The following is a 14,039-nucleotide window of genomic DNA, read 5'->3' as shown; positions in this document are numbered from 1 at the left end:
AGGCCTGTTCAGGAGGGACACAAAAAACCATGTATTTTATGAGAAAAAAGCCTAGATAAAAATCCCAGTCATATAATTTATTGCAGTTTAGAATTTACTACTGCTGTTAATGGGCATCCTTTAATAGATGGTATACTGAGATAGTATTAGACAGGTGACTAGAAGAGAAGGATTTATGAAATAAGCTAAGGAGAGATAAAACTAAGGTTACATGGAGACATATAAGTCAGAGAAAATGAGGAGTAAATAGAAACAACATTACAAAATGCATCAAGGTCAAGCAACTCATACTGTGAATTGAGTGAATCAAGCCAGCTGACCTGTAACTGTCAGAGTATTCTAGAGATTATTTCAGTGATAGGTCAAAACAAACCATTCAAAATATATCTTGTATTTGTCTTATAAAATAATAAATTATATGCAAATATGTGTGTGTGGGAGTGTGGTGTGTGTGTTTTTATATACATATGTATATGATGCAATCTAATTAAAATGATTTCAACTAAGAGGCTAAGACCAAGGCAAATTGGAAGTGGTCAAACAGGACATAGCAAGAGTGAAGCAGGGCAAAGGCTAATAGAGTTTTCCCAAGAGAACGCACTCATCATAGCAAACACTCTCTTCCAACAACACAAGAGAAGACTCTACACAAGGACATCACCAGATGGCCAACACCGAAATCATATTGATTATATTCTTCGCAGCCGAAGATGGAGACGCTCTATACAGTCAGCGAAAACAAGACCAGGAGCTGACTATGGCTCAGATCATGAACTCCTTATTACCAAATTCAGACTGAACTTGAAGAAAGTGGGGAAAACCACTAGACCATTCAGGTATGACCTAAATCAAATCCCTTATGATTATACAGTGGAAGTGACAAATAGATTTAAGGGACTAGATCTGATAGACAGAGTGGCTGATAAACTATGGACAGAGGTTCTTGACATTGTACAGGAGACAGGGATTAAGATCATCCCCATGGAAAAGAAATGCAAAAAAGCAAAATGGCTGTCTGAGGAGGCCTTACAAATAGCTGTGAAAAGAAGAGAAGTGAAAAGCAAAGCAGAAAAGGAAACATATAAGCATCTGAATGCAGAGTTCCAAAGAATAGCAAGGAGAAATAAGAAAGCCTTCCTTAGAGATCAATGCAAAGAAATAGAGAAAAACAACAGAATGGGAGAGATTAGAGATCTCTTCAAGAAAATTAGATATACCAAGGGAATATTTCATGCAAAGATGGGCTCGGTAAAGGACAGAAATGGTATGGACCTAACAGAAGCAGAAGATATTAAGAAGAGGTGGCAAGAATACACAGAAGAACTGTACAAAAAAGATCTTCACGACCCAGATAATCACGATGGTGTGATGACTCACCTAGAGCCAGACATCCTGGAATGTGAAGTCAAGTGGGCCTTAGAAAGCATCACTATGAACAAAGCTAGTGCAGGTGATGGAATTCCAGTGGAGCTATTTCAAATCCTGAATGATGGTGCTGTGAAAGTGCCGCACTCAATATGCCAGCAAATTTGGAAAACTCAGCCTTGGCCACAGGACTGGAAAAGGTCAGTTTTCATTCCAATCCCAAAGAAAGGCAATGCCAAAGAATGCTCAAACTACTGCACAATTGCACTCATCTCACATGCTAGCAAATTAATGTTCAAAATTCTCCAAGCCAGGCTTAAGCAGTATGTGAACCATAAACTTCCAGATGTTGAAGCTGGTTTTAGAAAAGGCAGAGGAACCAGAGATCAAATTGCCAACATCCACTGGATCATCAAAAAAGCAAGAGAGTTCCAGGAAAACATCTATTTCTGCTTTATTGACTATGCCAAAGTCTTTGACTGTGTGGATCACGATAAACTGTGGAAAATTCTGAAAGAGATGGGAATACCAGACCACGTGACCTCCCTCTTGAGAAACCTCTATGCAGGTCAGGAAGCAACAGTTAGAACTGGACATGGAACAACAGACTGATTCCAAATAGGAAAAGGAGTACGTCGAGGCTGTATATTGTCACCCTGCTTATTTAACTTATATGCAGAGTACATCGTGAGAAACCCTGGGCTGGAAGAAGCACAAACTGGAATAAAGTTTTCTGGGAGAAATATCAATAACTTCAGATATTCAGATGCTATCACCCTTATGGCAGAAAATAAAGAGGAACTAAAAAGCCTAATGATGAAAGTGAAAAGTAAAGTGAAATCGCTCAGTCGTGTCTGACTCTGCGATCTACCAGGCTTCTCTGTCCATGGGATTTTCCACGCAAGAGTACTGGAGTGGGTTGTCATTTCCTTTTCCAGGGGATCTTCCTGACCCAGGAATTGAACCCAAGTCTCCTGCAATGCAGGCAGATGCTTTACCCTCTAAGCCACCAGGGAAGCCCCAAGGTCGGCCCACTGCATTGGCCGGGAATTGAACCCGGGTCAACTGCTTGGAAGGCAGCTATGCTCACCACTATACCACCAATGCTGAAAGGGAAAGAGGAGAGTGAAAAAGTTGGCTTAAAGCTCAACATTCAGAAAACGAAGATCATGGCATCTGGTCCCATCACTTCATGGGAACTAGATGGGGAAACAGTGGAAACAGTACCAGACTTTATTTTGGGGGGGCTCCAAAATAACTGCAGATGATGATTGCAGCCATGAAATTAAAAGACGTTTACTCCTTGGAAGGAAAGTTATGACCAACCTAGATAGCATATTCAAAAGCAGAGACATTACTTTGCCAACAAAGGTCCGTCTAGTCAAGGCTATGGTTTTTCCAGTGGTCATATATGGATGTGAGAGTTGGACTGTGAAGAAAGCTGAGTGCTGAAGAATTGATGCTTTTGAACTGTGGTGTTAGAGAAGACTCTTGAGAGTCCTTTGGACTGCAAGGAGATCCAACCAGTCCATCCTAAAGGAGATTAGTCCTGGGTGTTCATTGGAAGAACTGATGATTGATGCTAGGAGGGATTGGGGGCAGGAGGAGAAGGGGACAACAGAGGATGAGATGGCTGGATTGCATCACTGACTTGGTGGACATGAGTTTGAGTGAACTCTGGGAGTTGATGATGGACAGGGAGGCCTGGCTTGCTGAGATTCATGGGGTCTCAAAGAGTCGGACACGACTGAGCAACTGAACGGAACTGAACTGAACTGAAGAGGCTAAGAAATTCAGAGCAACTGCAAAGAATAACAGTAAAAGGATAGTTATCATTCAAATTAGGACAAAATGTTAATATTCTTTTATATTAGCAAGTAATTATGAAGAGTTAGAGAGTTGGGTTCAAATAATTCAAAGATTTGTTTACAATAATCTTCCTAATGGTTGCCTCATCTTTCAACTTTCTGCCCCTTCTATCTAATGAATGGATTTCACATAAAATATGGCTTTAATTATGGTATCTCTCTTTGCTATTAGTGCTGTTCAGAATCATTTAATAACTCCACACAAAGAAGCCATAAATACTTGAGCGTGGTATCAGAAGCTGACACCACCTTCAGATGAATCACTTTTTTTCCTCAGTAAGACTCCTTGGAGCTGGTAGGTAGCTCAGAGCTGCTTTCCCAGTCACAGCCTCTTGGTTTTCTTATCCCTTAATCTTCCAATGAACAGACTTGGCCTCCATTCCCCCATGTTTCATCACTGCTCTCTTATTTCTCCTCATTCCAACTCAAATCCCACCTCCTTCTAATGGCTTTCCTAGTCACTGCAACCCATATGTAAACATATTATCTCCTATAATTGGATAGAATTTTTTTCTAGGAATGTAATGTTTCACTTATATTTAACAACCAGAAGGCTAAGTACTGTTAGAACATGAGGAATGGGATAAATAGTGCTGAATTTTTTTTTTGATACTAAGAAAATTGACCACAGTACTTATCCCATAGCCAACAATATTACTATAGATATTTAGCCAATCATTTGATTAAAATGGGAATAAAAAACCTATAACTACCTTAAGCACATTATTTTAATGTACAGTATAAGATGTACATCCATTCACCCATTATTTTTAATGAAAAGTTCTACACAGTCTTCCACACATAAACTATCTCATATGTGGGTCTCAACTTAAATTTCTTCAAAGTGAACTGGAACTTAAGACAGTTGCTAAGCAATGTGATATAGAATATTTCTAGATTTTTTCATTTTCTCTCACTTTTTTTGTAATTTTCTGCCTATGCATCTTTCAGCAGATTTTCTTTTTCTTTCTTTTTCATCAACTCTATCCTAAGCATTCAATATCGTTTTCATACAAGCATCAACACTTCATCATTCACACTCATATATCATCTGAATGAGCATACGTAAAAATATAAGTGTAATGACAATGTTAACTGGAATAAATAGATTTAGAAATAACACAAGTGATTCTTGGTAAAGATTCAACTCAAGTAGTACAAACACACAGGCTTTCCAGCCAGGACTTCAGTATGACATGGGCATCCATATGCATAATTTACAGAGTTGATTAACCAAAGGTCAGCTAAGATTTTTTTTTTATTATAAAACAAATGATCAACAAACATGAACTGAGCAGCTACAAAGTGAACACTGTGACTGTATGTCAGCAGTTGTCAGAAAGAAGGGCATGTGGAAGGCAGAGATACAGGAATGAGTGAACGGCACTGGCATCAAAGACATTACAACTTCTCTGGGGCTTTATGAGATCTCAAAACATAACAACAACAGACCAAACACATAGTTGCTGGTCTTAAGGCACATGAAAAATGCACACATGGTTTGAAACTGAGGACACTCTTCCAAGACTTCCTCCTAGTCTCTTCTCAGAACAAACTATTCCATTCTGTTTGTTCCATTTGGTTTCCAACAGTCATCCTTGCCAAAGCTGACTCCCAGTTCCATTCCTGCTTCCTGACCTCTTTGGGTCCAACCACTAGTTCGGCAAGGGCAATAGAACTAGTCTAAGTCGCCAACTACTACAGCATTTCTGACCCTTCAAACAGGTTATACAGATCTGGGGGCAGTAATCTTCAGTATTCTCCCAGCTCCAAAGTTCCTCACAGGCTGACATGTACAATAGGTGAAATGTACAGGCATGAAACCACATAATCTGTTATCTATTCAATACAAGGATTTGAACAAACTTAGTATGACAAACTACATTTAGATGTTATGTGAATACTCATGTTTCTTAAGTTAATCTGTACATTTCTTAGGTGGCTCAGCAGTAAAGAATTTGTCTGCAATGCAGGAGATGCAGAAGAGGCTGGTTCAATCCCTGGATTGGGAAGATCCATTGGAGGAGGGCATGACAACCCACTCCAGTATTCTTGCCAGGAAAATTCCATAGACAGAGGAGCCTGGTGGGCTAAAGTCCATGGGGTCTCAAAGAGTCAGACACGACTAAAGCAACTGAGCATGCAAGGACATTTCTCAAACTTCTTCAAGTCCCTTCTCCCAGGATGGAATTGGCTGCCAGACCATAAATGACTCCCTGTAATTACGCTTTGCTTCCTTTGTGAGTGTGAGTTTCCTCTTTTTCTCATCATAAGATCTGGATGGGGAGAGAACTTCATCCCCTGAACAACTGGGACTTCTGCCTGTTCAGTTCTGCTGCCATGAACCTTCTCATCCATTTGATCCAGCCCAACTGTGTCCAAAGCTCAGTGACTTTTGTGGTCATTTTGTCTAATTTCCTCAAGGTGTCAGAGACATGTGATTTGTGAATTCACTGACTTTATGTTTCTATAACGTGATGGTTAAATTTCTGGGTCAACTTGACTGGACCACAGGGTGCTCAGATGTTTAGGCAAACATTATGACTGGTTTCTAGAAGAAGCATTAAAATCAGAAACATTGAAATCAGTAGATGGAGGAAAGCAGACTGATATTCATCATATGGATATGCCACACCTAATTAGTTGAAAGCCTGGCCAACCCTTCCCTGAACATGGAGATTCCTTCCTGCCTGATAATCTTCAAAGTGGCTTTATTCTCACTTTAAGACTTGAACTGAAACATCAGCTTTTTCTGGGTAAAGTCTGCTGGCCTTCGAGATGGAACTATACCATCTGCTCTCCTAGATTTCTAGCTTGCCAAGTCAACCTGCAGGTCTTAGGACTTGACAGCCTCCATAATCATGTGATCTGATTTCTTATAATACATCTCTCTGTCTCTATCCACACACACACACACACACACACACACACACATAAACACATACACACACATAAATTCCTATTGCTCTGTTTCTCTGAAGAACTCTGGCTAACACAACTAAAAAGCCTTTTCTGTATTTCTCTTTTCAAAAGCAATATATTCTTCTTCTTAGTTCTTGCTCTGATTAATTCTGCTGAGCCAATAGGCTACCTGCTCCATTTCCTCTAAAATTTTTAGACCAAAGTCTAAACTAGACTGACTGCTTCACTTTGGTTTTCTTTTTATCCCTTTTATGACTCTCCAAATGCCTACCCCAGTTTTATGCACTGAAATTCATGAACAGTTCTCATTCTGCACAGGTACTTAGTTTAGATTGCTGGATCAATACCCATGCTGTGCTATGCTAGGTTGCTTCAGTCATGTCTGACTCTTTGTGACCTTATGGACGGTAGCCCATGAGGCTCTTCTGTCCATGGGATTCTCCAGGCAAAAGCACTGGAGTGAGTTGCCATGCCCTCCTCCTGGGGATCTTCCCAATCTAGGGATCAAACCTGAGTCTCTTACAGCTCCTGGATTGGCAAGTGGGTTCTTTACCACTAGTGCCACCTGGGAAACCCACGGTATCAACATATCCTAGCCCTTATAAGCACCCAAACTTCTACTTATTTTGACTTTAAAGGATTATATATGGCTTATTAGAAAAAGAAATCAAAAGAGATATATACTCTGAGAATATTTTCCTATCCTACAGAAACACACACACATATGAAACTTTTTAAAGATTCAACATCAATTAATCAAGATGTCTAAAATGTTATACATGAATATTATGATATGTGAACCTATGAGTAAAGTCATTTTTGGAATTACTTGAAATGTTTAGAAACTTTTTTAAAACCTCAGCATTTTATGCAATCACAGATGTGTGAGAAAAGGTAGCTTTTATACTTAAAAAAAAAAAAGACAATCTGTAAAAAAATTCCTAAAGTAGCCAATTGACCACTTTAACATGTCAGGACATTCTATATTAGAAGGCACATTGTCTGACTCCAATACTCAAAACAAATGTGAATCAAAACCTTAATATCTCACTGAAGTGATGATATGGGCCACAGCTAATTAAGGTGTAGGAGTCACAGTGAACTGGACAGTAATGAGAACCAGCACAGGCAAACCTTTGGGAAATACTGGAGTTTCTAACACAGATAGTTGCCCTCCCAAACCACAATGATATAATTTTGTGACTCCATAGATTCTGAGGATCCAAACTATAAACACAAGAAAAACAAGCTTTAAAGCTCCCACTCCCTTTAAGACTGTAGTTCTGTATCTATCACCTACTTCTATATGGGCCCTGGTTGATTTTTGGTCTGTTGTGTGTGGTCACATCATTGAGAAGATTCACAAGTCACAACTCCTTCATGGCATCTCTAACTTTGTCTTAGAGGAGGGAGTGAAACGTCAAAATGTTCATCTCCTGGTTAGCACTGACTGAATTTGCTGTACCTTCTCTTCTCTTCATGAAGATGATGAGCCTTCCTGAGCCAGTGAGACACGGAGTACCCTGTAGGAAAAAGAAAAGATTATATCACGGGGAAATAAAACAATATTTCCAGTATTTATAACTAAAAAAAATGAATTTAATATTTCAGAATTAGATATGGAAACACAGCTTCTGAGAAACAGGAATGGTATCTCATAAATGCAGGATTTAGTTGAAATATCCAAGATCCAGTTAAGCCCTAATTTCTCATAATGGCAGAACATCTTGCAAGCTCAAATTCTGCATCATCTTCAACCTAAGAATTAGGAAATAGTCACTGAAAGTGTACTATATGCTACAGTCTATATTAAGTACTGTGCATTTACAGATATATTAAGTACAGTGTTAATCTTGGTAATGTTAAGAGCCTACAGTAGAGAAAGAGACCTGAAAAAAAATGTTTATGTACTGCAATATGCTCAAGTATAAGGTATTCAAAGTATTGTGGGAATAATGAGATTTGAAATATTTACTCAGGTGTGTCAATGATCACAACCCAGAGTCTAGAAGGATCAGTAGGAATTCCCTGAGAAACTAAAATCATGGCCAGTATTTCAGGCAGAAAGGATATTGTTTCAATTGTGCACGAGAACATTTAACACTGTCTCCTATTCAGACAAATACAAATAGTTCAGCGTGGACAGACTGACAGACATGATTTACAAAGACTGACAGACAACACAAGAAAATAGAGGTCAGAATGTGAAGGGCTTTGTATTTCCCAGTAAGGAGGCTGGCTTTTTTCTTAGATGTATCACTTGAAGAATGTTAAGCAAAGGAGTCATAATGTGAATCAGATTTATGTTTTATGCTGGCTGTAACACTAGCTGTAATATGGAGAATGGATAGAAGAGGATTTAGGTAGGAAACACCTGTGCTTGATCAAGCAACACTATGCATTTTGCATTTAGCCACACTTTACCAACAGGTCTTTAATCTTTTCCATTGGCCAGGCACCTTGTGTATCTTACCTCATTCAATTCCCATAAAAGTTGTATGAGTTAATTATAATCAACCCATTCCTAGTAAGGAAACTGAAGTGTAGAAAGTTAAATGAGATGTTAAGAAAAAAGGACAATTTTGACTTTGTATTTTTTTGGTATTCATTTGTATTTTTTTTAATCTCCCACAAGAATCATATAGGAAATATTCATGTTTATTAGCTTTTTATAAGTTGAAGTTTATAATTAATCCATCTCTGTAAGACCAAAGATAAAGCTTCTTTTTTAAATAACTATCAATTTATTACAAAAGTTGATTTAGACATCAGCAATGGTGACTTCCACCTGGACTCCTGGCTCAGTACTGATGGAAGGGATCTGCTTGACAACCTCAGAAAGACCCTGCAGATCAATGAGTCACTTGTGGATCCTTATGTGGAATCAACCCCAAGTCTTAGAACCTTCACCACAAGGAGTTTCCCTTGTAGTCATTCTCAGTTTTGGTAGGCATCCGAACAGATCCTTTCACTTTGAGATTCTTTTCCCTTGTGCCTCTGATCAGGTTAGCATATACCTTCTCCAGGGACTTCACATTGGGGCTGGTGAGAGTGCTCCTAATCCAGTGAATGGTCACCCCTGGCTCTGCTGGAGTCTTGCTGGTATTTTTAAGGGCCAAGTCTGTGGGGAAGCTTCCTGACCTACTTGTTCCTGGGCAGAACAAACAGCCATCAGTCAGGAGCAGGAGCAAGCAGCATTGGGCCTCACTTCAGCAGCAACCACATTTTCCTCAAAGAGAGAAAAACCTTCTTGATTTTACTTGGAATAGTTCAAAAAGAAAACGTTTTTCTCTTGTAGAGTATCTTATCTTTAATAATTTCATAAAACTAATTAATTAGCATGTTATGTAGCATATATAGTTAACATGCATACACGTCTGCCTATATCTGTGGATATTATTTCTTTTTTTAATTATTTATTTTGTATTGGAGTATAGCTCATTAACAATGTTGTGATAGTTTCAGGTAGACAGCACAGGGACCCAGTCATACATATATATGTATCCATTCTCCCCCAAACTTCTCTCCCATTCAAGCTACTACATATAACATTAAGCAGAGTAGGACCTTTGGTTATCCATTTTAAATATAGCTGTGTGTACATGAGGATCCCAAACTCCTGAACTATCCCTTCTCCCCATCCTTCCTCCCTGGCAACCATAAGTTTGTTATTTAAGTCTGTGAGACATATATGTATATATAATTTGATAATATAACATTATATGTATACATAATTCATATACCTACATGTATGTACATATCTGTGAATATTATTTCTACAATGATTACCTCCACCACCACCAGTAAGTACCAGACTAACTTTGTCATGTTCCACAGACAAATAAAAATAATAAGGATGGAAAAGACTTTAAGAGGGACATTCAGCATCAGCTATTTTAATATGAGCATTATAAACCCTTTGACCTTTTGCCATGATTATTGTTCAAAGTAAGCATATTTTTTTAAACTTTGCATTATTAGAAACAAATTTTTATTTAAATGTTGTGAATCACATTCTGCATCCCTACTTTGTGAAGCTGTTCTTGTCTTACTAAAATATCTGAATTAAAATGTTCTTATTCTTACCATTTTTAAACTCTTAATGCAAAACAAAATTATAATACTGCCTTAAAAACTGATTTCTTTAAAAAATTAACATGAAATTGCTAAGCAGTGCCTGAATTAACACAAATCAGAGTGCATTACATGGCATTAGCAGCTAATTTATTGAAATCATTACGTCTGCTGTTAGAGAGCACCATATGCCAACTCCAGAAATAACAAGCATTCAGAATCAGGGTCATTGCCTTTATATTTGCATATGTGGTACATTAATTGATCTCATGTGCATATTAAAATTAAAACTGCATTTTTCTCCAATATTCCCTAAGAAGTTTGGTTAGCATTATGTTATTAAGGCAAATGTTTATTTCTAGATTATTTCTTTTGCCTATGTAAATTAACTTACACAAATCATTATTAGTTACGTTTCCTTATTTTCCATGGGCTTCCCAGGTGGCTCTGTGGTAAAGAATCCACCTGCCAATGCAAGAGACTTGGTTTATTCTGTGCTATATTCTGTGATATTGAACTAAATGGATGAGATATGCAATTGTTAAAATGCAGGGCTTTCTGATCTTATACATTTCATTGACAGGAAAGGGGCAGGTATCTCATGATATGACATATCACCCTCTGAATCAAATTTCAGGGTAACCTATAGAAAGCCAATCTATAGTTCCCCCATTCCTAAAATGAATTAAAAATTTCTAACTTGAAACATTACACTAGTAAGGCTACTTCAGAATGTATGTGTGTGGTTATGTATCTCTGTGTCTAACTGTTCTGGGGCTGCTTCATATGAAACGAGATGCCAGTCCAGGTTCAATGCACGATGCTGGATGCTTGGGGCTGGTGCACGGGGACGACCCAGAGGGATGGTATGGGGAGGGAGGAGGGAGGAGGGTTCAGGATGGTGAACACATGAGAAATAAAGGAATAAAAAATTAAAAAAAAAAAAAAGAAAAAAAAATAAAATTGACTGAAACTTTAAAAAAAAAAAAAAGAAAGAAAATTACATGAGAAATTAGGGAATATCCTAATCAAATAGTTAAAAAGGAAAGAGGTCCACTAACTTGAAGAGAGGTGGCACTAGTGGTAAAAAATCCTCCTGACAATGCAAGGGATGTAAGAGATATGTGTTCAATCCCTGGGTCAGGAAGATCCCCTGCAGGAGGAAATGGCATCCCACTCCAGTATTCTTGCTAGGAAAATTCTATGGACAGAGGAGCCTGGAGGTCCCCAGTCCATGGGGTCAAAGAGTTGGACACAACTGAGCATCTGAGCACAACATGAAGGAATATTTCCCCTAATCATAGGAAATGAAACGTTGAAATAAACCTACATAATGGGGGAAAATCTTCAGGAATTCAAGTTATTTTCTTTTTTATTAAGCCTAAGAGAATAGTTAAAACTTTTACTGAGCTTGAACTCAGAGATGAAAATAATTATCAGACATTATCTTATAAAGAAAACAAACAATCTTTAGATTACACACACAGTAGTAGGTTGATTGACAAAGAGATAGACAAGTAGATTTTTTTTTAAATGAAGAAGCAATCTTAATTGTAGAGAGGCAGTTATAGATATTGGAAAGCATACAATCTTCCTGTGTGTCAGGAAAACTGAATTCAAAGAGTTATTCATTTTCCAAAAGCATCAGCTTCATATGAAAGTATACAGTTGAAAACAGTCTCTAACATTCAAATGTTAATGAAATTAACATTTCTCTTCAGCTTTTAAATTCTGTAAATAAAGCCCACTATATCCAAAATGACAGTACTCTTGCCTGGAAAATCCCATGGACAGAGGACCCTGGTGGGACTGCAATCAGTGCCCCTAGCCATATTTATTTGTTCATGGTGGGCATGTATGTCAAGATAGATCAAATTCTTCCCAACAGGCAAGAGCTCTCTCCTAGGCCACAATATAAGATAGATTTAACTCTAAGAATTTAAGGCCACTAAATATGAGAGATAACTCACTTTCTATAACAGATAAGACTCTATCTAAGCAGAGAATTGGACATATGAGAATCACTCAGAGAGAGTAAATGTCTTAGAAGCACTGGGTCACTTAGAATCCCCAGAAGCCCACTAGGGCCTGTATCTGTATCTCTTCTTTGGATTAACTAAACTATGTCGATACTCCTTTATCACACTTCCTTTTTTGCTTAAATTGGTTTATATTGTATTTTTGGCACTTGTATCTAAAAAAAAGTTATATCATTAAAAATTTTTAAATGTCTCCTTTTTTTAATAAAATGCTTATCAGCCATTTCATTTTTAATCCTATCCTTTCATATCCTATAGCATTTTCCCCCAGTTGTAATGTTTAACACTTTTGCTGAATTTAATAAATTATCAGAAGTTTTAGTATTTGGTATGCATTGCATAGTTATTTTCAGCTATATGCACTGAAATCACATTTTCTCTTGTCAATCACTTTTTAACTTGTTTTTGAAAATAAATATTATAAAAACCTTTTTGGTTTTCAAGTCTATAAAAGGATTTTTTCCTTGAATTCTTTCCTGTTCATTTAGTTTATCTTTGGACATCTGTGTAAATACTGTAGAAAGAGGCTTTAATTTTTTTATAATAAATAACATATACATATATGGGAATATTTCTTTGGTATTGACTTTAAATAAGTGAATCACTTTTCTTTATGAAATAACATTTAGAAAGTCTCTCACGATACCTTGTTTCAGTTATTAGAGTCAGAAATTTTATTAAATTCTCCTGTATCTCAAAAATCCATGGAGTGCTCAGTGAAGAAATATGAAAGTGCATAAATCCATAAACCTTCTGAGACTGGCAGCAGAGAAACATCAGCAGTCAAAAGATTAGAATGAATTTTGGGAAGACAGAAGACTGATGGGAGCATCTTGATGGATATATTAGAATAAAAGGAGTTATTGCTCAATATATTCAACAGGAAAAGTTGCAGTGGAGCTAGGAGCAATTTTGCAGAGTGCTGCTCCTGAAAGTTAGGCGCAAAAGAAGAGAGGGTGTGGAAGAAAGGGCAGCAGTCACAATGATTGATGGAGAATCAATCTGAAAGACGTGCATGTTCAGGCCACCCCCATTCCTGTGCATTAGAAAGTGCTGTTTGCCTCAGTGTCAGATATAGCTTGAGAGATACACTGAGGAAGATCCATGGCTCCCATACTGAGGGTTTGTTCACATTAGTCAGACTGGCCTTGTTTTGGTATTTGAATGTGTCTGGATTCTTAACAGAGTGCATGCTTCATATCATGCCCTGGACATATCATAATAAATTCTCAAAAAGCACATATATACACACACTGGAAACATCTCTTTTATTTAAGGAATAGGCTTATCTTATAACATCAGAAGAAACTTCTGCTAGCCACATACTTAAATGAACTGACCCTTTATTTTGTGCTCATCAGTGACCAATTAAGGAAAAATGGATATTTTAGAAATTTAGTACCTCAAAAGGAATGGGTAAAAATAAACAAATGAGACAAATAATACTGAAAAAAAGAGCAATATAATTCAGGTTAGTGACCAGAACATAAACAAACAATAAACTACTTTTAATTAACCTGTTCAGAATTTACATAAGATATTGTTTCAATGAAATATAAATGGCCTGTTATGAATTGGGGTTAATAATTTATGAATATAAAATTTTAAATATGATTACTAAAAACTGAATCCAGTGAAATATGCAGAATGGAAGATAAATTATTTCAGAACATAGAAATAAAAGGACAAACAGATGAAAATTGGTAGAGAAAATATTGGCAATTCATATTTCCATATTCTTCCACAGGAATAATTGTGAAGTATTCAAATA

At 37.2% G+C, this 14,039-nt stretch overlaps 1 non-coding gene and 1 pseudogene across 1 annotated transcript; both read right to left on the bottom strand.

The window, feature by feature from the left end:
- Window positions 1–2,400: 2,400 nt before the first annotated feature.
- Window positions 2,401–2,472, bottom strand: TRNAG-UCC. Its single transcript has one exon. It is a non-coding gene; the product is annotated as a tRNA-Gly (tRNA).
- Window positions 2,473–8,916: 6,444 nt separating this feature from the next.
- LOC113894624 lies at window positions 8,917–9,983 on the bottom strand (annotated as a pseudogene).
- Between the last annotated feature and the right edge of the window lie 4,056 nt (window positions 9,984–14,039).

The sequence above is a fragment of the Bos indicus x Bos taurus genome, chromosome 6 (assembly GCF_003369695.1).
Source record: "Bos indicus x Bos taurus breed Angus x Brahman F1 hybrid chromosome 6, Bos_hybrid_MaternalHap_v2.0, whole genome shotgun sequence".
NCBI lineage: Eukaryota > Metazoa > Chordata > Mammalia > Artiodactyla > Bovidae > Bos > Bos indicus x Bos taurus.
Note: the sequence above shows the minus strand (reverse complement) of the source record. Positions and strands in the feature narration are given on the sequence as shown.